At 37.2% G+C, this 22,030-nt stretch overlaps 1 long non-coding RNA gene across 1 annotated transcript; it reads left to right on the forward strand.

Moving 5' to 3' along the window:
• The first annotated feature begins 750 nt into the window (after window positions 1-750).
• On the forward strand, window positions 751-17,674 carry LOC148132890 (uncharacterized). The gene is made up of 3 exons (XR_015746964.1): window positions 751-1,149; window positions 15,403-15,505; window positions 17,158-17,674. It is a non-coding gene; the product is annotated as an uncharacterized LOC148132890 (long non-coding RNA).
• The last annotated feature ends 4,356 nt before the right edge of the window (window positions 17,675-22,030 follow it).

Consider the following 22,030-nt stretch of genomic DNA (forward strand, 5'->3'; position numbering starts at 1 on the left):
AACCAGAGATAGGGAATAAGTGTGTAATATTGCCTGCTGGGGGTTACTGTCTATAGATCTTTACTACACTTTCATCAAAATAAGCCATGCTCATTTAATTCTTCGTATGATTGAATTTTGTATCCTATGCCTCTTTGTGCTAATTGTGTAACCTATCATGATGCTTTGTTCAACTCCATAGTCTACTTTCTTTTCCTTTGGAAATGTAACCATATGTTTTAGCTCCCAACATTCTAACATAATTTATACTGTATTTTTCACTGAAAAATAAATAATTCAATAGGAATGCCTTTTTGACTTCTGTTGATAAACTGTTCTGAATGTAATTAATCATTGAAATAGTTTCTCTTAATAACCTTTGTTTCTGCTTCACACATTATCCAACAAGGGATGATTGTCTCTTTCCCCTAATTAATTTTGTTTTGATGTAAAAGAAATAGATTTCTTATACATAATCTCCTTTACTCTAAATAATCCAAAATCTGCCCGTTGAAAAAATCCCGTTCAATTGTCAGAGTGCAAAATTGGTGGCTTTCTTCCAGCTTTATTCTTTCCATAAGCAACAAACCATTGGATTTGGCCAAACACTTCATTCCAGCATCTTATCAGACGTAAACTTTAAAAATAAGAAGTTGGCTCTGAATAACTTATAGAAAGTCTTCCCATTTGATTCAACGGGGAGAGATCAGAAGTCAGTGTGGATTTTTTTAACCCAGTAGATATTGTTTTTCTGTGCTTTTTACATTTTCCATGTTTCTGATCATTTTTATACTATGTGTTACTCTTGAGCACATTTCTCATATAAACGCACAAAACTGGCACTGACTGGAACATTTGCAGTTTGCAATTCTGAAATGCATAGTGAGCTATTTCCTTTGCATTTGCTAGATTTGCTCTGTGATTCAAATGGCTTAATTTCCTGTGCCAAGATTCAGTGCAATTTCTCTATTTACGTTCATTTGCTAGCTTTACAACTCATCTGATTTTCTTTTATCAGAGAATTCACAACTCATGTGGAGAATCCACTCTGAAAAGTCCAGATTCTCCATCCTTGTTACTGAGCAACCTCTATCAGTAACCACCGTATGTCTCCTTTTTTTACTAATCGCATGAGTAACACTTGGCAAGTCGAGAATTTAAATGTGGAGAGTAAGTATATATATAAATTGTTTCTTATTCATTTCAGATTGCATGTTATTATAACATCTTCAGTCCTTTGGAAGCTTATCTGTTTTTCACTTACCATTATGATCTGCCCTTTGTAAGTCAAATTAAGTTTAAGAAAGGAATCTTTACTTTTTACACATTAGAGCTGTTGTCCCACTGTCCAAATAATGTGAACAAAGCTTGCCATCTTTGGTGTTCTCACAGTGCAACATTTTTCTGATGTTTCCTTCTCTTTCCCAGAATGCATTATTTCTTCCTTTTTAGATTTAGTTCCGTTTCTTCTTTAGCCTTGTCCTATTTTATTGTCTCATGGTTTTTTTTATCTTCAGTCTGGATATGGTCTGGAGAACCCTTCAAGTTGAAAAATGGGCTTTTATACTGAAATCCTGTTCAGGCCTCCAGCCAACCAGGAAGCCTTGTCCTCCTGCAGTAGTATCCCATTCCATTTTTCTTCTTCGGTTCCGTGGCTGCAAAACATGTTCAGTCTTCATTGGGTTGGTCTCTTGCATTTTTATAACCTTAGCTTTTGCTTTTTAAAGATAGTTTTTCTACTTCAGCCACTGTTGGAAGTTCCTCTTTTTTCTTTTTCAGCATCTCGCATTTCATTTATAAATTTGCCAGTGTTGGTCTCCTAAAGTGTTTAATGAGAAAACCATTTAACCAAGCCTTCCTTCCCATTAAAAAAGAACTTTGAAGGCCAGTTTTGTTTTGGGGGTTAGCTGTTCATTTTTTCTTTTAAATGAATAGCTGGACAACTGATTTCCACATTGGTAACCTTTTTCTTCCTGTAACATAGTATTTTTTTAATAAACATAGATGGGAAAACAATAACTAGTTGTAGATGTGTTATGCAAGGGAAGAGAGAATGTATCAAATATTTTAGATGAATTTTCAGCATTAAATCAGAGTGGACATTTTATGTTGATTGTTAATGTTCATGGTATATTTGTTATTTGTTCTACACACATTTTTATGACTGTTTTTTATTTCATTGGGTGTTTTGTTTGTACTCGATGTCTTCTTTTTTCTTTTTATTCTTTATTTTAATGTTGGAGATAAATTTAAAAAAATATTGCAGGTTCCAATTTGGATCAGTCACTGGAACCAGAAGCTTACACTTTCAAACGTTCAGACTCATGCTCAGGGAATTTCTCTCTACTGGAATGTGTGCTTTGGGCTATTTTATGCATCAGATTTATGTGGTGCCTGGCTGGGTGTGGCTTCCTATTGGTTGATTGGTGTTATGATGACCGACTAGTGGCTGTTATTTCCTTGTGCAACCAAGTCCTCAGGCATAAGTACCTGATAAGCTGATGCAAATCAACACTCCTATTGACTGACAAGAGGCCCATTTCCCTGGCTTCAATGATTTCTCTGGCTATCTTTGTACCTGCTCAGCGAGGTAGCTGGTAAATTGAATGTATGCCTGTGTTCACTGCAACATGAGGCTATAAAAATAATGATTAAAGGGACTTCCGGGTTGAGCCCTCCTTGCTGATGGACCGTAGATCATGACTGTCCCCGGCTATGGTCCGTGCTCTTTCATCGGAAAGCCCGATCATTGCGATTAGGAGCTGAAGCTGCCTTGGAGGGGCAGTGGAGTAAGGGGAAGCTGCAAGCCAGGTTGAGGGGAGCTGCATCTCCCCTCCTGGGCTTGGTCTTTTCCCCCCCAAAGACGACTGAAGCGGTGGTCTAAAATGGCCACCCCGAAGAGGAGGACTCAGCTGGATTAAGATTTGCACAGGAGGGAAGAAAGAAGTGGACAACATCTGAACCGGGACAATTGGGCAAAACAATTAAACAAAAAGTACCCCGGGATTAAGGTAACATTGAACTTTTAAGAAAAGAAAAGTGAGTGGCGGAAATACAAAGGGACAGGGAAAAAAATAAGGAAATAATTTTGACAGCTAAGCGGGGCTTCGAATCGGGAAAGGAAGAAGCCAGAACTAAAGACTTAATTAAATTGGACTAAAATATTTCGGCAATAAACAGGCATAAAAAAAGCTGGACTTAAGATTGTCAAAAATAATAATAATAATAATAAAATTTACAAATTGGAGATTGGATTGTGCTGGAATATTGAGGTTCGAAAAACCCTAAATAAAAAAATAGGGGAAAAAGGTGAGGACTTTGTATAACGGAGAGTGCCATCTTCTGACAAATAACTTAAACTCAAACAAAAGGGAAAGCATCCTGTTTCTGTATGAACTTGAGTTGATATAATGTTAAAGAAATATTGAAACAAAGTAAGAATCTTAGAAAGTGAAAGCTGAACCAGAATAAAGAAAGAAGCAAGGAAAGACTAGTTGTGGGATTGATTGACGTTTTTGGTATAGGCCCTGGGCTGGAACAACTGAGAACTTTAGAAAACTGGAAGAAGAAAGAAGAAGAAAGTGTTTTTTGTGGACTTCAAAGATTATAAAATATAAGAGTGTGAAATGATGATATCTCTTCGTGAATTAAAAATGGAACTTAAAAATATGAGAGAACTACTACAGGAAAGAGGCGAATCACTTTCCTCTTCCATTTGAAGAAATGGAAATGCCGACTGAAGAACAAAAAGAAAGAACCTTAGAGGAGGAGGAGTCGATTCAAGGAAAAGCCATCTTAAATAGAAAATTAACACAAAGAACACTACAAAGACTAGGGGAAAGAAGGAAGGCTAAAAAGTTGAGATTTAAGAAGGTAATTAAAAAGCGGAATACCTGTGAAACTAGGAGAGGTAGAAAGATCCAGCAGAAAAGGGGAAAGGAAGATATCAAGAAAGAGAGGGATATAAACTGGAATGAGAAAAGATATGGGAAAAAGAGAGGGAGGAGAGGCAGTAAGAAACAGGTGCATGAAATAAAGAACTAGGGAAATAGTAAAATGATGAAAAGAAAATCATTTTTTCAGAAATAATGGTTGATGAATTAAAAAGGGGATTCTGCAGGGTGACAAGGGGTAACACGAATATATTTGCAATTAAAAAAATACTTAGAAAATAGGGTAATATAGATTATTAAAGGAGGGATAGATATTGATAACTCTTATTAGATGAATATATATTTTTATTTTTATTCTCAAAAGAAAAGTTAAGGCTTATTGAAGAAATTGTAATAATTGAAATGGATGTGAAGATGTCTAAAAATGAGGTTAATATCAGTGACTAGAAATTGAATAGTCAATTTTTTCCCTTTTACTTCTTTTGAAATTAGAAATAAAATTAGGGGGGGGGAAATATGTTGTGGAATCCAAATGAAAAGATGTAATGATTATTATTGTAACTACTTAAAAACAATGGTTTATTGGGAATTAAGATGAGGGAATAAAGGTATATTTTAACCACTGAGGTGCCACACTCAAAGCAGTAAAAGGGGGGAAACCTATACTTTTTTTTTCTCTGTTAAAACTTGTATTAACCTAGAATCTATAGAAAGAATGTCTGATGGAAAGAAAATATGACAGATTAAAGAACTACTTAAATTAATAAACTAATACAGACTATTAAAAGGATGGAGAGACATTGGTAACTTTTTTTTATTAGGCAAACATATATTGTTACTTTTATTTTTAAAATAAATATTAAAGGATTATATTTGAAATAATTGAAATGAAACGAAAAGATGTTTTGATTGAGATTAATGTAAGAGACTAGGATTAATTTGCTTGTTTCTCTCCTTTCTGAAAGTTTGAAATGGAAAAGGTAATAATAGAATTAAGTATGCATATATGAATGTATAACTACTGTCATATTTGTATGTAAAAGTGATGACCTGGAAACGTGTTGTCCACTACAAAGAGCTTTTTGTTTTTATGTGAAAAATTGAATAAAATTTGTTTAAAATAATAATAATGATTTAAAAAAAGATTGATCCAATAGTTGGAAGAAATATCCTTCTGGGTTCAGTTCCAAGTGGGGAGAAAGACACTGGAAACATGGTGACTGCTTGGAAAGATGGTTTAATGGTGGACTGGATCACATGCCTAGGAGCTCCTGGGTGAAAAAGGGAAGAGATGCTGAGAGTCCCTGGGTTTTATGTCCTCTCTAGCCTTTGAACTTGCTTCCTGTTCCTGTGGCAAGAAATGTATCCTGATTGGTTGGCAGACTCCCACGGGGCCATGCAAAGCTTGCTTGAATCTTTTTGGGTGATGCAACCCTCCCAGGTGCCGTGTGGTGAGATGGGTAGAGGGCTAATCCCATCACCCTGGTGCTGAAGTGGGGGCAGGGACCTGCAGGAAACTGCTTTGTCTTTAAAGACATGTTTCTCCTTTTCTCATCCAGGGAAATATAATATTCTGCCTTTTTAATATTTCCTAGAATATTTCATTCTTCTAGGAGAGGTGTGGGTTAGCACCCACTTTCTACACATCTTTCCTCAAATCTTCAGTGCTTATTCTCCTTGCAAATCCCCATAATGTTATTTCAGTCTTTTTTGAGGTGGCATTTCTGCCAGATTTGTCCATATTTCTCTTCCCCCTGCTTACATCTTGCTTCTCTATTCATTTGCAGCAATCATTGTGGTTTATAAAGGTTTCTTTGTAGGTAAAATGCCTCCCCCATAACTGCAGTATTTAGCATTCAGAATATTTCAAATGAATAAAATTTAGAAAAAGATGGTAACCGGCCTACTTGGCCCATTGGCTCTACCAACTTTAATTAATGTAGAAGATTGTTTAAATTGTTGATAGTGCTACATATAAAAAGCAGATTTCTAGATGAATTTCATAAATTTTTGATTGTCTTGAATGTCTTCTCCAGTCCAGCCCCTTATTATATGACCTATACTTAATTATATATTTCAGGGGCCATCCTAGCACAATGACTCTGAGTAGCTTAAAAATGTAAGAAATAAAACAGAATGGCTTCTAACAACATAAAGAATATCCATATACATAAGATCATTTCAGTAATAATGATCTCTGTGTTCCCCCAACAGCATGAAATAGAAATAAGAGGGTTCAGAAGGTGTAGCAAAATAATAAATATCTAGCACCCCAAATTTCATTGATACTGAATCATCTCCCCATCAAATTATTCTTGAGGGACTATGGCCCTTGATAAATAAATAGTTGCATACCCCTGATTTATTTCTGTGTATTCCTTTGATGAATGTTAATATTTGTGAAGAAAGAAGATAATTCCTCTTTTGAGCTAAGTGTCTGAAAATGGACAGGCCCTTGGGAATATCAAAATTCTCAGCATGGTAGAACCCCAAAGCCATAAATCATGAGTTCACTGTAGGTTTCTATCAACATTGTGAGTTGAAATGTTTTTTTAGACTGGATGCAGTCCAACTGGGAGCTAAATCAGCTTCCTGCCTCTTCTTACACATAGCTTTTCTCAGTGTATCAGTATATAGTATGAGCTCATTGCTTGCATCTTCCCCTGTTGACCCATGCTTGATTTCTACCAAGTGTTTCAATTTTGGTCACAGTACTACAAAAATCAAAATTTACAATCTCTACGTAATAACCTACAATTGGTCTCAGAAAGACAAGCGAAAACATTTTTTTTAAAAGCAGAAGATAAAAGCAATATTATTTATCAGCTCACAAAATGGATGGGTGTGAATGCACCACCGAAGAATTGTCATTAGAGATCTTTCAAAATAGGCAGGACAAAAAGACTTGGGTTTTCACATTTTATGTATGTTTTTAATCTATGCTTTAAGCAAGTTCACTAACATAAGGAAGAATTGGAGCAATAACTTTTAAGACTTGGCTGGCCTCAAGAACTAACTCAAGACTATGGGTTAAACTGGGAATTTAACTAAAACTTCCTTGGCTTACACATACTATAGCCTTTTAACTTTACCGAATAGGGTTGCTGAATCCAAATTTGCACCATGTATCTGAAGCTATCACTTAATATTCCAAACACACAATTAAGATATTAGGATCTTTTGTACATTAAGTTGACCCTCTCATTCATTCTCTCCACACACCCCCACACACACCAAGGATGTTGTCTATTTGACAGCTGCCCACCAAGATCTCTTTTCCAAGCCTGCTACTTCATCTCTTTTAGAGAATTGCAATAGATTTAGAAAGGGAAAACCTGTGTTCTACCAACAAGAATATTTTGCCTGAAATGTAAAGTGACATCTGATCTAGTCGTAAGCATGATTAACACCTAGCTTCTCTTGGGCAGGGCAACATTTGTTTAAGTGGTCTATCCAACATGTAAACTTTTGGAGCGTACAAGTTGTGCTCTGAGTCTTAACAGTCTCAACAGACAAACGGAGGCTATAATTCATAGTGATTGTTCACCACCAATGCTTAATGCTACAAGGTTTGTATAAGAAAGATTATGTACCATTGTTTTCCCTGGAGCTCTACATTAGTTGGTCAAATATTATGGTCTCACGGCTACTTAAACACAATTAGCCCATCAGATTTCAGAAAAACATCTCATAGGACTAAAAAGTCACAGGGTTGAACTGTGGGGTCCTTCGTGCTTACCGATTTGGTTGTTTTCTTGCAGGCATTTCATTACACAGCTAGGTAAGATTATCAGTGCTAATCTCCTAGCACTGATACTATTACACAGATGATGTTACCTAGATGGGTAATGAAATGTCTGGTATAGGTTATTGGAACTCCTTCAGTTCATCCCAATTGTACTGTATAATCAAAGAGGCATCAGATAAGCAATCATTTCTTAGCCTACTCTCTGCAATATATCTGCAAATCCAGCTGCATCACCAGTCTGGCACTGCATTATCATTCTTTCCTGCCTGCCAGATTCAATGAGAGAAGATGAATAGCTTAATTTACTATTATGAAGTGCATTTTTTGGAATGCACTTTCCACTATAAATCATTTTCTTGATAGATCAGATCCTGATATTGTATGGTAAGTTTTGATAGGTATGTTGCCCAACTCTAACAGAATTTTGGACAAAAATTATACCTGCTTATGAAGATTTGAATTTAGTGCTTGTTAATTCATAGCTGCATTATTGGTCAATATCTTGCATTGTGTTACACTCTTTATTTAGTTAGATGGGGTCTTGTGTTTTTGTTTTTTATTGTAGTTGCCATGGCATTCTGACTAAGACAATTAAACAAATCTATTCTAGTAACTGAATCACAATCTGTTGAATCTGTGCTTTGGTGTGAGACAGGAAACCTAATTTTATTATTTGTAGACTGACACTTCAAAAATTAAAATGGATTTTCTATTAGAAATACTAGTTTGGGATTTTCAGACCAAAACTTGTGTAATTAACTGTTTGCCACCCTAGCTCATGACAGATTGTAGCTTTCTTTTAGATTGGTTGGGGGTTTTTTCCCTAACAATCCAAGGGAGATTTAATAAATAAACAGGAGACTTGTCAAGATGACTACACATCCTTCTGTTTTCTGCTTTTTTCCACAAACCTTTTGTGTGTATGCTTTTCCCTACAGTTGGTATGATCTTGCACCAGTACTCTTAGAGAACTGCCATTATCTTCACAAATTTGAACTGAATTATTTCTTAGCAAAATAAGGATTAGTCTCTCTTCAGGAGATCCCACCTCTGTAGAACCAACTAGAGGTAAATGAGGATTACTCTGTCCTTTATAGTGGAATTTGAAGAAATTTTCCAAACCTTATTTACGCTCTGTGCATTTGGGCCTAACAGGGGAGTGGGATGGAGAGGTAATTCTCATACTTCTGTATTTTTTTTCACGCAAGGGCCAAAAACAATATGTATGTAGTCCTCAACCTACATCCACTGAACAATTGTTCAAAGTTAGGACAATGCTGACAAAAGCGACTTATAGTACAACTGTAGCTTCCCCACGGTGAGCAAAATCCAGGCTCTTGGAAACCGGCATGTATTTACAAGAGTTGGCGCACTCCAAGATCACATGGTTGCCCTTTGCAATTTTCCCAGGGGGCTTCTGATTCCAGAGTCAATGGGGGAAACCAGATTGGCTTAACTACTGCATTATTTGTTTAATGACCATGATGATTTTCTTAACGACTACGGCAAAAAAGACTGTAAAATTGAGAATGACTCATTTAACAACCACATTATCAAGTTCCAGTCCCAATTGTGATTGTAAATCAAGGATTGCCTGCAGGTTACTTGGACTCTTTCCTTTTCATTCCACTCTCCTCACTTCTCTACAGAGATAGTGTGAATACCTTAACTTTCTAGGAAGGGCCTGGAAACATTAACTCAAAGGCATCTGAATTCAAACACCCCACCTCTGCATTTCAAGGTGTTTATTCCTCTTATCTGGCTATTCATGGCTTTTGTATTTGCTCTTCTTCAATGGCTATTGCTAGAAATAATTATTATAAAATTGTTCCCCATACTTTGAAATGCCTCACAAATTTGCTGTGCATAAACTATTTTATATATGACAATATATTGTGTAAGCTGAATCCTTATTTTTCTACATACAGGGCATACAACTTTTGATTTTGGTATTATTGTCTGAATTTACATCATAATGCAAAATATTTTTATATTCATTGCTACAAAAAAGGTAATTCCCTTCTGAACTTCCCTTTGTCATGAGAAACCCACAAAAACTGTGCTTTCAATTAATTTATTTCTATGGTTTTTATTTCTTAAAAGAGTTAGATAAAATTTGGAAGCCAATCTAAGAGAATAAAGCTGAGGATCTTCTGAAATATAAATATGCAGCTGGGTAATATCCTCCTTTAAGTGTGGATGAAATAATTAACTTTTATAAATTTTTGACAGAATGATATGCACGTCTGCTCATTTTATGGCTATTCTGTCACATTTCTGTTGAATTGGTACTGGGAATTTTGTGTAAGGGAACTTTTTATGGTTTGGAGATGAATAAATCTATTTATCTGAAAACGGCCGACATTGCAGATGTGTCTTATGATTGAAAAATGTGCCAAATAACAGAAAGAGAAACATGGAAGCTTTTGCCAGTGAACTTGGTTTGGGATGAGAGGGATGGCACCAAAAAAATCAACTTCTCCCACTCTCAAACTAAAGTGACATGAGCTGCTAGTTAAATGCAGCTAGCAAGCTGTTTCACAGACTGTCACAGCAAGAAAGAAAAAATCTGGAATTTGAATTGGAAAGCTATTACAAAGGAAAAATCCCAAGCAGGGCTATCCACAAACATAAGTTTCATTTATGTCTATGGTTTTAAGTTTGGTGAGAGACAAGAGAAACCTTGTGTCAAGCACACACACACACAAAAAAAAACCCACTTAACTAAATATGGACTTTTTCATGAGAAATGGAGATAAAGGAAGACTGGCAAACAAAAACAACCTGATGCAACTTTAAACTTCTTTAGATTGGAACTTTCCCAGCATAATTTCCCTCATACCCATCCAAATGTTTTGAACCCAATAAGGGAGTAGGAGGGTTCTATACAAACAAACTAAACAAACTATTTTTCAAAATGAAAATCAAGACTGTCCAAGCAAAGGAATTAATTCACAAATCCAGAGTCAATCTCCTCACCTGTCATATGCCCAGCAATGAGCTTCCATGGGCAAGAAGACCACTTTCCCCAGTTAATAAATTTTGAAGATTGGGAGTTGGTTTGATGTCTAAAACAAATTGTGTGGTCTAGAACAAAGGTGAAAATTACAAGAGATCTGTTCCAAATCTTACCCTTTGCAAGAGGGAGCAGGGGAACACTCTGTCCATGATGTCATGTAAATGCTGTGACTTACATCTTTGTACAAGAACTCAGAATGCTAATAATAATAGTGAAATGCGCATGAAGACACGATTACATGCATCATTCAGTCAGTGCTGTAGACACTGCTGACTGGAGTGGGCTTACTTGCACTGAGCAGATGCAAAGCAATCCAAATAAGAACTTATAAGCATAAAAAAAAACATAGCAACAGCATATAACACAGCAAGGATGGCACTCATTTTCTTTGCCTTGGAATACCGTTGCCATACAAGCTCCTTATATACATGGTATATTAAATTATCTTGTTATGTTGCGTTACTGTCTGGTCTGGAAGCATTACTGCTTCAGACAGGAACGTGATGCAGAGAATGGTGAGGATGGTAGAAAAGATCATTGGTAATTCACTACCTTCTATCCAGGACATGGCATATAAGCGACGGTTGAGCAGGATCCACAGGATTGTTTGAGACACAACACATCCTCTTCACGACCTGTTTTCCTTGTTACCTTCAGGGAGGCGGCTTCGTGGTATCCAAAGCAGAGTATCTAGATTCAATCACATTTTTGTTCCATATAGCAGGGGTCTTCAAACTTGACAGCTCTAAGACTTGTGGAGTTCAACTCCCAGAATTCCTCCTCCAGTCATGTTAGCTCAGGAATTCTGGGAGTTGAACTCCACAAGTCTTAAACTTGCCAAGTTTGAAGACCCTTGCATATAGTATCAACCTTGTGAACTCTCAAGTTTCCTCTTTTCATTATGTATTCAAAATGGGTGTGGGTGTGTTGCAGATATATATTTATGTATGTATATTGCATATGTATATGTATATATTTGGGTAGATATATGCTTTCTCTTGAGAGGAGGCATTAAAATTAAAATTTTCATTTTTAATGTGGGCCGGTGTGCTTGCAGTAAAAAAAATGACAATAAAGTTGTCTGTCTTTCTATCTATCTATCTATCTATCTATCTATCTATCTATCTATCTATCTATCTATCTATCATCTATCTATGATAGTCAAACCTTAAATCCCTTCTCAGATACAGTCACTCAATAGAGATAGACACTGTATACAGCAGACAAGAAGACTTTTGCTGGGGTGGAGTGGGAAGAACTAAAAGAAAGACTAATTAAAAGGAAGGAACTGTGATTAGAGAGCCATAAGCAAAACCTGGAGATTAGGTCAGAGTGAGACAGGATTTTAATAAGATGTAGACTTGGAAAAAGATATGATCGCACATAAGACAAAACCAAGAAGGTAAAAGCTACAGAGGATTATAATTCTTCTTTGTCCTCTCCCCCCACCACTCCAGGCTGAATAAAATGCAGAGAAAGAAAATCCTAGTAGGTGGAATGAAAAAAGATAAGGGAGAAGAGAGAAACTGGGGGGGGGGAGGGATTCTGATAGGCAGGAACTCAATCAAGTGATAAAGCTTATTGGCCAGCTACTCAAGTGAATGATGCAAGGCATATTATACCACTCAGCTTGCTCCTAGCCTTCTCCATCTGGGTACCAGGGATGCAACACAGTATCCTGTCTATCAAAATCTAGCAAGAAACAACACAATAGCACTGAATCCTCAAAGCATTTCTGAGCCACCTGATTGAATTTGTTGCTTTGAAGCAGCGCCTGCTTTAATTCAGAGATCCAGTTTGAAAGGATCCGTTCATTTAAGCTTTATTGACCTAGATTAGCCATATAAAGTTAGCATAGGCAGGAAAGACCATGAAAAAAAAGATATGGAGGCCTTCATGACTATTTCAATATTAAAGAGATGAATTGGGTAATTCATAATCTTCTTCATTTACCATATTCTTTCCAAAGGCAGCATCTTTGTTTATGGTTGAAAGCCAAAGTCATTATACAAATACCCATAACACAGAATACAATTAAAACTGAGTACTTTATGTAACAGCACTGATTTAAAAAACCCGCTAATTCTGGCACTAGATCCAGGTCTTCCTTACGATAGTTACCACCAAGCAAAACTTGGCAACCTTCTGAGATAACAGATAACAGATAATAACAGATAACAGATAATCAGAGTTGGAAGGGACCTTATAGGTCATCTAGTCCAATTCCCCGCCCAAGCGGGAGATCCTACACCATTTCTGACAAATGGCAGTCCAATCTCTTCTTGAAAGTCTCAAGTGATGGCGCTCCCACAACTTCCGGGGGCAAGCTGTTTCATTGGTCAATTCAAGAGAGTCATGTGCTTACAAGAAACAAACTTCTTCCTCATTCTGCTAACCCTATCAGTCAGCCAATGGCTTCCATATTAATGTAGAGTGTCAAAACTAATAACTGAAACACTACCACGAGCTATTGATCTGTTTAGACAAGGATACTTCCTTACCTAGATGTATTTTGTTTTGACCATATGAAGGACCAAGAGTTACAGTGGGATATGCTAAAGTTCACCTTGCAGTGAAAGGATGAGCCTACAGAATAAGAGGCTGGAGGGTACAAACCTCCTCTCATGGAGTTTGTCTGTATCAGAGTATATTCATGAACTGGAATAGAGCTTAGTAACAAGATCAGCCAATGAGAGCAGAATTGAGGGCTGAAACTTAAAGAGAGAATCTGGGATTGGTTTATCTCTGTTCTGTGCTCAGCTGTAAAGTGAAAGAGAAACTAATTTGCTTGCTTGCCTTCTGAACTAAAGTGAAACTGATGTACAACGGGGCCCCTTCTCATAGGGCAGACGACCCCCCTTGGGCTTAGGAAAGCATCCACACGCGGAAACGGAGTGAACAGGGATCTGGTAATTCTTGGACACCCCGCTTTCCCCAACCAAAGCCACCAAATGCTGAGAGCAGCCGCTTCTCGGTGGCACCCCCCTTTCTTGGCCCGTGGCGATCCTTTTTCAGGGAAAAAAAAAAAAAAAAAAACTGAAAAACAGTCGAGTGTTTCATCTTCACCTCCCAACTTTTCTCAAGGGGCCCCACTGATTCATTAATTATTTCAGAGAGAGGGGGGGGGGGAGGGGGGGGGGAAATCTTCTTCCCTGGCTTTTTCCTCGTTTTCCTTTGGTGTGGTGCTTCTACAGGAGGGATAATAAACCCCGCTTGGGAGAAAGCAAAGGATGTCATTCCGCTCCTCCGCCTGTCCGGCCGCACGAGCGGAGTGGGTGGGTGGTGGGTGGGGGAGGAGGAGGAAGAGAGACTCCGGCTGGGCTTGAAGGGGCTTCGCAAGTTGCGGAGCTCCGCCTCCCGTCGCTTCTTGCACCCGAGTGACAACAACGTATTTGCCGGCGTATAAGACGACCTTTGTTATATACTGTATAAGACGCACCCCCCACTTGGAGGCATGTTTTTCAGGGCAAAAAGTCGTCTTATACGCCGGCAAATACGGTATGTTTCTGAGCTCCCGAGTTGCTGTTCTGCTCTGAATCTGTAACATGTCTACTTCTGTTTGAGTTTGCTCCATGTTGGAGGAATCTATAACTGGTATTGTAAAATTTACTTTATATGTTTATAAAGAAGTTAAATGAAGCCTCAGCCATCTGTATTTAATTTTCTGGTGCTGAATTTATGCTGCAATACTCTGAACAGTCTGGATCAATGCATCTTGACTTGCTTCCCACCTTGGTTTAATTGTTGGTGATTACTCCTGTGACCAACTACCTTTCAGGTGGTCCTTCAACTAACATAGATAAGGCTCCCGTACTTTGTCCTGTCCTTTGGACAAATGAAAGTCTACATGAAAGGAGTTAAATGAATGGATATAAACAAAATTAAACTTTGGAAAAAAAACAAGATTGAAATATAAGATATATGAAATTTGATATGCAATGGTAAATGCAGTAGTTTTGGCAAACCATAATATGATGCGTGCCCTCTATAATTAATGAGCTAGGCAGGATCTCTGCTTCCAAATTAAATTCTAGAGCACAAGAATTTAATAAATGCCAAAAAAAATCTTTGCCGTATCCAAACATTACTCAGAATACTCTTAACTGTGCAGAGAAAAAACAAAAACTCAAGGGACAGTAAGATATAACTAGCACATGTACACACACACACAAAGATTAAAATGTTCACTGTCCTGGCTAAACATGATTACTTCCTAAACAAAGCCCTTTCAAAGCAAATATTTTCTTCTTATTCTCCTGGATCTTCTTAGGCTTCTTGAGGAAAACTCCAGCCATCAGTCTGAGCTATGAGGGCATGGTACCCTTTCCCATTTCAGGCACAGCAATGTGTTACTCCATTTCTCTTCACGTTCTTAAAAGAACACTTTTTTTTTAACCCAGGCCTACATGGCAACACCATCTCTCCTGCCTGAGGGACAAAGGACAAATTTCCTTCTTAAATGTGGATTGTAGTTCAAATGCTGGCTGCTGGCCAGACAACCCATCAATAAAAGTGGGGTTGCAGCATGTGCATATGTAACATGTGTGTTACATGTGGACACTGAACCCACACGTAGGTGACAAATTGGTGTTTCTCAAAGTTGGTGTATGGAGTCATTCCCGAAGAGCTGAATTCCACATCTTAGAGTGGCCAAGTTTAAGAAATACTAATTTAAATAAAGGTATTTCATTTATTGCTTTCTAAGCCTTTCAAATTCAACAAAAAATACTTCTTATATTTACATCATGTTCTTTCCTTTGGAGCTCTAGATGGCATGCGTGATCTCTGTTACTTTTATCCGTATTATTCTCTGAGGGAATTTGGATGGAAAGAAAGTGTCTTCAGCAAAGTCATCCAGTGATGAAGGTAAACATATATTTCTTATGTCAAGGCCCAAAGCTACAACCACTATTTGATGTTGGTAGTGTGTATTACAGATATCTTTCCAAATATATTTAAAAGGTATGTGAACAGTGATGAATGATGCCCTTGCCTGCAATTAGTTTTCTGTAACAAGGGCCTTTGGGAAAAAAAAAAAAAAAAGACTGACCTTCAGGGAAGAAATGGAAAACTGATTAAGGCTCTGCTAGAAGCAATGCAGCAGTTTCCAATGGATTTAGAGTACTGGGAGATGGGGAAACAGCAATTGTGCTCAAACCATAGTTGGGTTCTTTGAAAGCCCCCTGAGTTCATATATTTCCTTTTCTAAGCACTTGTGATTTAAAATGTTGGTCCAGAAAGTTTAGTAATGGACTATGGGTCCATAATAAATTTGAAATAAGATTTTGGAATTGACTATAAAGAATCCTCCCCATGGGAAAATGCTTTTGTTTTGAATTCTTAAGAAGACTTTAAAAATTGAACACTAGAGGGAACTAGAAGGACTTAAAGGTTACAATTAAAGAAGAAAAACAAAGTTAACTTACAAATACAGAATGAAGAAAAATATTTCAACCTTAAGCATGTTGAAGAATATGTTTAAATAATGGACCCAGAAGTTAATTTTAAGAGTGTCTGTCTCTATTGATACGTTGTATTTAAAAGATATTAAGGAAGAGGAACATATTTTACCTGAGAAGATTTAGACTGATTTGAAAGTGGATTTTAAAATAACAGTCTAGAAGAAAACATAGAAAAAGATGTTATACTGTACATTCAAAGGGAATTGATTGATGTTTTAATAATTAAAAAGGATATAGAAATAACATAAAAGAAGAATATAACCTGGATAATTTTCCTAAATTGGATTTATCAAAGCTTACTTACTTAAAGCTTTGAAGAATTTTATGAGATGGGACAAAAAAAATGAAAAGAAATCAAATTCTAGAAAATTATTTTTGAGAGACTAATATCAAGATTGGAAGAAGTAAAAGGAAAGAATATAAAGTTGGCTTATCTGATTAAGGTTAAAATAGATCTGTTGTTATCTCTGGTAATCTTAATGAACATTTGCTGACATCAGAACTAATGAGAGATGGGATATGGGAAAAGGAGACCATTTGTATATTTTAAGATGATAACTTACTAAAATTGTTTCTGTTTGTTTGATGATCAAGGGAGAAGTCATTTCTTTATATATTTCTTTTTTTCTTTTCTACACTTTTGATTTTTCTTTCTTTTCTATTTTTTCTATTGTTTTCCTTTTTATCTTTTCTGCACCTTTTATTTTTTGTTTGTGTTACTTTTTATTGTTGCAATTGCAATTTTAATAATAATATTATAATAACAACTCACCAACATGTGGTGCCTAGGAAGAAATTCCCATTTCAGATTATTAACATTACTTTTTATTCCATCCTTCCCATGCAAACATCATTTTAATCTGCACAACAACACTGAATGGCTGAGCTATGGTTTGAACTCAAGAGGAACTAAATTTCCTCCCAGATTAACATTAATGGTTATACTACAGGACTCAGAATTAGTAATATAAAATTATTCTACATGAAAAACATTGTAACAAAGTGTTTTTCTGTTTGTTTGTTTTTTTAAAAATCCTGTCTCAGGTACATTTTAAGGCACATTAGTCAATTGATCTTTGCTCCATTTGAAATTCTGCAAGTATGATGAAGCTTGATGATGGAGACTTAAATACTAGAGGGAAAAAGGAAAGCTGGAGAAGCAACTTCAGAAAACAGGACAGTAGAATCCAATTACCTTCACTGTTTTGTCCTTCCATTCTGAGAATCAACGATTTGTTTACAGCCATCTTTGATTGCTAAGAAACTGATCCAATATCTTTCCAAATGATGTTGTTATTTATAACTCCAAAAATAAGTGGGTACGCTTGGAAGATTAAATGCTCATTTTCCTACTCAATAGAGTAGTTCTGAAACAATAGTTTGGTTCTGAAACACCAGTAAACATTTGTTATTCCTTCTTGCTGCATTTAAATCTTTGCATCACAAATACAATGGAAGATAAGCACATGACTGACATATGCAAATGACCAAAAATCTCAGAATTACTTACTTACTTATTTACTTACTTATCATGATTCAAGACTGCCCATTTCCCTCAAAAAGAGAGTTCTTCAGTTGCCATTTATTCTTAGTGGAAGGCACTAAATTTGTATCCATTTATTCTTAGTGGAAGGCACTAAATTTGAACCATCATAGCAATATTGCAGGCTAATATTACAAGAGATATTGTCTTTAGAAAAAAAAAAAAATGATGTTCCTTCATATAATAAAGCAACAATACCCAGCCTAGCATCTTCCCAATGAACCACACTATAATCCCCCTTATCCAACTACCCCACCTCACAGGCAATAATCGATCTTCATTCATATATAACTTCAATCTAGGGCTAGGCTTTCAACCTATCCTTAATGTCATGGCTGTATGATAGACATCAGTTGTCCATGCTATGGTCATAGCAGCCTCAAAACTTTGCCTAGAGCACGAGGAATTAATGTTTGCTTCTTTTCTCTTTATACAAGTTAGATAAGAGATCTTCCCCAAACATTAGGCCAAGGGTCTGCAACCTTAAAACACTCAAAGAGCCATTTGGATCCATTTCCCACAGAAAATACCAGGAGCCAATAATTTAACAACCAGCGTGACTGGGTGGGCGTGGCCAATTCAGCATCACTCACTCCCACCCAGTCACTCCCTGCTGTGGAATATGGAGTTATTTCCACCCTCTGCCATCATCATTATCTTCTCAGGCCAGGTGAGAAGAGACAGGGAGGGGAAGAATGGGGCCAGCCAGTGGTGGGATTAGCCAACAGGGAGCCACAGTAGAGGGCCGAAGGAGCTGCATGCTGCTCCAGAGCCACAGGTTGCACACCCCTACACTAGGCAATATGGATCCAGTGGGGAGGTGTGGGGAGAGTAGAATGAGTTCCTTTTTGCTGAATGAGACCGCAGCAGTCTAGGATGGGGTTAAAATATTATGTTAAACCATTTTAGTTTGAGGCTAGTGAACACTAGAGAAGCACTATGGTTTATAAACCATGGTTGTTGGCTTAACAATAAACCAGAAGTAATCAAACCATCATTAGCATGTGTTAATCTTGTCTACAAAAGAGTAAAAGTGCAAACACAAGGCAGAGCTTCAAAACACAAACTACTGAATTCTTGAAATCATTCTAAAGCCTGCCTTAGTCGTTTTTACTTAGCCTGCACACAGTCATTTTAAGTATTAAATGAAATGTGGATTATGAAAATGTTATGGTTACAATTACAGTCACATATAAGTAGTTGCTTGATTATATCACTTTGGTCTTGCAAATAAAGCATCAGCGGATGTTGTAAACTCATCCTCACACTCAGGTACTTCTAATTTTAAAGCTAATTCACATGTGATAACAGTAGATGATATGAAAGTTCATTTGGTTTCCTGTGCTTGGGTCAAATGGACAATAAATTAATTATCTTGGAAACTAAAAAATTAAGTCAGTTCTTGGAGAAGTATTCTTAATCTTAATGTGCAATTTAATTCTTTTAGAATGTAAGACCACGCCGGTATTAAAATTACATGATTATTGCCTTCAGAAATTGTAAGTGCTTCATCACTGGAGGTTTTTAAGAAAAGACTGGACAGCCACTTGTCTGAGTGGTATTTTATGTGATGATCGGGGTGGGATTCTACCGGTTCTATCCAGCTCTGTAGAAAACCGGTAGCTCTGAAGAGCAGCAGACATAGAACCGGTTCTATGTCTGCTGCTGTTTTGGCCCACCCACCTGCCTGGGCTCTTACCTGACCTTTATTTCCTGATTTTTCAACCGCAGCTGCTTTGTGCAGCACAGCTGCGGTTGAAAAAGCAAGAAAAAAGTGTTTTTTCAACCACTGCGCACCTACGCGCGGCGCTGCTCAGCTGTCCAGGCAGCAAGTCGTAAATCACCAAACCAGTAGTTACACTGGTCGGACTCCACCCCTAGTGATGATGTATATATGGTTATTTACCATATAATATTTAATGATCAGTAGGTATAAACATTCTCAACTTAATGAATACTACAATTCTTATGGATTAGTTCTGAATAAAGCATGTCAGATCAAGGTCCTTTTTTTACCTTAAGGGTCTTAGAATCACATTTAATCCTCGATTCAGAAGTTTTTAAATCAAAGTTGCATTGATTTTGCGTTTAAAATTTACACATGACAAGCACCTTTGTTTGTGTTTTAATTAAAATTTATTTTATTTCCCAAACCTAAGTCAAGGAAGAAAACTCACAAATGTTGAACTTGACATATTCCCCAATGCTTCTGTGCAATATGCTTAATGTTGCATTCATAACATTAAAAAAAAAAGGGAGCAGACTTAGCTAGCACATCAAACCAAAATACAGAGGATAACAATGTGTGTGGAAAATGTGATGAACCACATTATATTTCTGGCTTCCAAGAAGTTGCCTTCATGCACCAATATCCATATGTTCCACACTTGATCTGCATTTTATTTAATTAATTAGTTGCCCATCTCAGTATACATTCTTAAAAGTTGCACACCCTTTGAGGATCAATCAGGAAAGAGGAAAGCAGTAAGAACTTGCTTACACAGGTTGAAAAATATCTTACTTACTATTCTGGAGAGCTGTACCAGGGAGAACATCTCTGATTTTTTTCCCAGGATTTTTTTTTCCTTCCTGGTCAGATTGTTCCAAGTCTCTTCTCTACCAAAAAAAAATAACCTTTCTCCCTGAACAGAAAAAAATAGCAATCTGACAATGAAGGAAAATCTCTTCCTTTCTTTTTTTTTGGTGGGATGTAGACTACAATCTACTACTATCAATCAATCCTATTATCAATCTTGATAATGAGAGGAAATTAATACTAATAAGCTTAGGCCAATGGTTTGATTAATTAAAGGCAATGTTGAACACAGGACCGAGGACTTCATGGACCCCACAACTGTGCAGTCATATACTGTTTCTTTCAGGATGCTTGTTCAACTTGCCAGTCTAGCCTGAACTTAGACTTAGAATAACTTTATTGTCACTTTGAATGTACACTAATCGGCATACATTAAAATGAAATTTTGTTGCATACAGCTCTCAGAGGGTCTCTACCTCTAATATACACTACATAAACATGACAAGATAAATAAATACAAAATTATACATGTACCCCACATATCAGTGGTGGGATTCAAAAAAGTTTACTACCAGTTCTGTGGGCGTGGCTTGGTGGGCATGGCTTGGTGGCATGGCAGGGAAAGGATACTTTAAAATCCCCATTCCCTCCCCACCCCACTAACCTGCTTTCCAGCTCCGTTCTCCTGTGCAGGGCAACAAAAGAAGACCCAGCCAATCAGCTGGGACTCAGGAGGCACAGAATAGATGGGGGCGGGGCCAGTCAGAGGCGGTATTTGCCGGTTCTCCGAACTACTCAAAATTTCCACTACCAGATCTCCAGAACTGGTGAGAACCTGCTGAATGCCAGCTCTGCCATATGTATTATGTGACACGGAGAAATAACAGAATCTAGTTTGAACATATACATGCACATGGCGAGAGAAACAAATCTTGTGAGTTTACCAGAGGTCCTGCTGGAAATACTTCAAAACCTGCCCCCCACCAGAGGGTTGGAAGATTGGATTGTGTCCCTGCCAAGCACTAACCTGACCCTGCTTAGCTTCTCAGCAAAGAGGAGACAACCCTGAGCAAGCCACCAATCTCAACTTCCACCTTCCTATCCTTTCTCTTTCCCGGAATAAAAGGGCATTCAGCTTTCTCTGGAGCCAAAACAAGTCTACTCCTTGCAGAATACCTTATGCCACCAGACTTGAAATTCTAGACCTAGAAAACCTAGAACTACGCCGCCTTCGGTCCGATCTAAGTATAGTACATAAAATCATACATTGCAATGTCCTACCTGTCAATGAATACTTCAGCGTCAACCATAACAACACAAGAGCACACAATAGATACAAACTCAAAGTTAACCGCACCAAACTTGATTGCAGGAAATACGACTTCAGCAATAGAGTGGTCAATGTTTGGAATACTCTACCTGACTCTGTGGTTTCTTCCCCAAACCCCAAAAACTTTAACCTTAGACTGTCTACTATTGACCTCACCCCTTTCCTAAGAGGTCTGTAGGGTGCACCAACGTGCCTACCATCCCTGTCCTATTGTTTCTTTTTAGTTTTCTCGTATGTATCCATTTCATGTATTCATAACTACGTTTATACTTATACCTGTTATCTTATAATCGCTTGACAAAATAAAAATAAAATTAAATAAAATTAAAAATAAGTTTGTGGGGGCTCTGTTCTACAGGGACCAGGTGTGAGGACAATCAAGGGCCATCTGTTTTGCTAGTTTCTCTCCAAATCTCCCTGGGTGGACACATCCCATTCTAAACAAAAACAAAAAACAAAAACCCAAGTATGTCGCAAGCACTGATTAGATCGCCCTCCGTTAGTTTTAAACATTTTTATT

The sequence above is a fragment of the Notechis scutatus genome, chromosome 1, assembly GCF_049901735.1.
Source record: "Notechis scutatus isolate UNSWTSFEM ecotype Mainland chromosome 1, rNotScu1.2, whole genome shotgun sequence".
Classification (NCBI taxonomy): Eukaryota; Metazoa; Chordata; class Lepidosauria; order Squamata; family Elapidae; genus Notechis; species Notechis scutatus.